Source organism: Tenrec ecaudatus, chromosome 15 (genome assembly GCF_050624435.1).
Source record: "Tenrec ecaudatus isolate mTenEca1 chromosome 15, mTenEca1.hap1, whole genome shotgun sequence".
NCBI lineage: Eukaryota > Metazoa > Chordata > Mammalia > Afrosoricida > Tenrecidae > Tenrec > Tenrec ecaudatus.
The window spans coordinates 78,337,463-78,340,442 of record NC_134544.1 but is presented as its reverse complement, the minus strand read 5'-3'; the positions used below and the strand labels follow the sequence as shown (position 1 = coordinate 78,340,442).

The 2,980-nt window shown below is 39.2% G+C and overlaps 1 non-coding gene across 1 annotated transcript; it reads left to right on the top strand.

Annotated features, from left to right (window-relative positions):
- Window positions 1-1,294: 1,294 nt before the first annotated feature.
- Window positions 1,295-1,458, top strand: LOC142428397 (U1 spliceosomal RNA). Its single transcript, XR_012780304.1, has one exon. It is a non-coding gene; the product is annotated as a U1 spliceosomal RNA (small nuclear RNA).
- Window positions 1,459-2,980: the final 1,522 nt, after the last annotated feature.

Below are 2,980 nucleotides of genomic sequence, written 5' to 3'. Positions count from 1 at the left end.
CTTTTCTTCTTTTACATTTTATTAGGGACTCCAACAACTCTTACCACAATCCATACATATACATACATCAATTGTATAAAGCACACCCATACATTCCCTGTCCCAATCATTCTCAAGGCATTTGCTCTTCACTTAAGCCCCTTGCATCAGGTCCTCTTTTTTTTCCCCCCCTCCCTCCCTTTTCCCCCCTCTCATATGCCCTTGGTAGTTTATACCTCGTTATTTTGTCATATCTTGCCCTATTCGGGGTCTCCCTTCCCCCCTTCTCTGCTGTCCCTCTCCCAGGGAAGAGGTCACATGTGGCTCCTTGTAATCAGTTCCCCCTTTCCAACCCACTCACCCTCCACTCTCCCAGCATCGTCCCTCACGCCCTTGGTCCTGGAGGTATCATCCACCCTGGATTCCCTGTATCTCCAACCCTCATATGTACCAGTGCACAGCCTCTGTCCTATCCAGCCCTGCAAGGTAGAATTCGGATCATGGTAGTTGGGGGGAGGAAGCATCCAGGATCTGGGGGAAAGCTGTGTTCTTCATCGATACTACCTCACACCCTAATTAACCCATCTCCTCTCCTAAGCCCCTCTATGAGGGGATCTCCATTGGCCGACACTTGGGCCTTGGGTCTCCACTCTGCACTTCCCCCTTCATTTAATATAATATATATATACACATACATATATACATATACACATAAATACACATACATACACACACTTATATCTTTTTTTTTTTTTGAATGATGCCTTATATCAGGTCCCTTGGGCACCTCGTGATCGCACTGGCCGGTGTGCTTCTTCCATGTGGGCTTATTTGTTTCTGAGCGAGATGGCCGCTTGTTCACCATCAAGCCTTTAAGACCCCAGACACTATCTCTTTTGATAGCCGGGCACCATCAGCATTCTTCACCACATTTGTTTGTGCACCCATTTGTCTTCAGCGATCCTATCATGGAGGTGTGCAGTCAATGAGATGATTTTGTGGTCTTTGATGCCCCCATATTTCTTATTCATAAAATCAAAACATGACTGAGTGATTATAAAAGGAGAAAAAGTAAAACTTAAGCACATATGGGTGTTTTTAGGTATGTATTATTTAGTTTGTTTCAAACTAGCAACCATCTTTAGGCACAAGGATTTATAATTCACCGTAGTCCAAGTTACATGGGACATAGAAAAAACATTCAGATGTATTGAAAATGACATGCTGTGTGGGTTTTTGGTTAAGACCAACAACAGCAAATTAGAATAATAAATTCTATCTTGACAAAGAGTTTAGATAATTTTCAGAATCATGAATACTTACCTGGCAGGGGAGATACCATGATCACGAAAGTGGTTTTCCCAGGGCGAGGCTTATCCATTACACTCCGGATGTGCTGACCCTTGCGACTTCCCCAAATGTGGGAAACTCGACTGCATAATTTGTGGTAGTGGGGGACTGCGATCACGCTCTCCCCTGTTATTAAAAAAAAAGAAAAGAAAAAAAAAGTTCAGATACATGATCTCTGTATTAACATTATCTGCATGGACTGCGTTTAGAAGAAACACATCATTAGAAAGATCTAGTATCTTTATTTTTAAAGTTATATGTTTTATTCCTGAATTACGAAGTAACATTGGTCAAAGATACAAAATGTTCTTCGTTCTCAGAGTCCTACTGCTATTGTCATTGGAAACAGCTCTTTAAACGATTCTTACTAGATTTTAGATTGACCAATAAGCCCCAAAACTATTGTGCCCTCCACTTGCATTGCTGGTGGAACTTTCAGCAAACTATCCTAGTCAGGCTTCTTTCAAGGTGTTTGATGTGGTTTTCTGCCACTGTATCCCTGGGGAATAAATATCAGCCTATGAAATCAGTAAGGTTAATATAGAAAGGAAAGAAACACAGGATAAATAAAACACTATTTAAAAGTCAAACAAAACTTTAATAACGTGTTATATAGTCATGACACTTAAAGCAACCTGGTACAATGGTATATATGAATAGCAGTGGATTAGAATTGATAACCAGGTACGTATAGACAACCTAATCTTTGATAAAGGACTAAAACACATTAAGTGGACAGGAGATATCCTTTTCAACAAATGATGTTGGAAAAATTGGATTTCCACCTGCAAAAAATGGAATAAAGTCCATACCTCATGCCACATACAAAAATGAACGCATGATAAATCCAATACCTACATATAAACCCTAGATCATACAGCCAGACAATAAAAATGTAGGGACAAATTTGAGGGCAGTTATACAAGATATAAACACACTATGGCCATAATAAAAATATTCACATTATAGAAGACAAAATAAAGAACTGGGAGCTACTAAAAATACATTAATGCACATCAAAAGCCTTCATCTATAAATCCCTGAGGACCAATAATGAGAGTAGCCATACCAGGAGGGGAAGGGGATGGTGGAGTAGAAAGGGGGAATCGAACACAATGATCTACATATAATCCTCTCCCTGGGGGTCGGACAACAGAAAAGTGGGTGAAGGGAGACATCTGGCAGTTTAAGATATGACAAAACAAGAATAACCTATAAATTATCAAGGGTTCGTGAGGGAGGGACAGTGAAATAGAGGAAAATGAGATGATAACAAGGGCTCAAGTAGAAAGAAATGTTTTGAGAATGATGATGGCAACAAATGTACAAATGTGCTTCACACAATGATGTATAGATTGGGATAAGAGTTGTACGAGCCCACAATAATATGACTAAAAAAACCAAAACAACTTCACAAAGAACACTAGGATACAGTTAATTCACATTTCCTAACTTGTGTATATCTGCATGAATGCCTGATTGCAAGTCTCACTCTCTATTATTTCATTCTAGTCCATTAGGCTAAATAACCGCTTCTTGACTTTTTATAATAAAGCTTACATTTTAAATATATTTAAGAATGAAATATAAGAGAATCATAGAATAATTAATGCTTTTGGTATTGTTCTTTGACAGGTGTGGCTTTGACGGG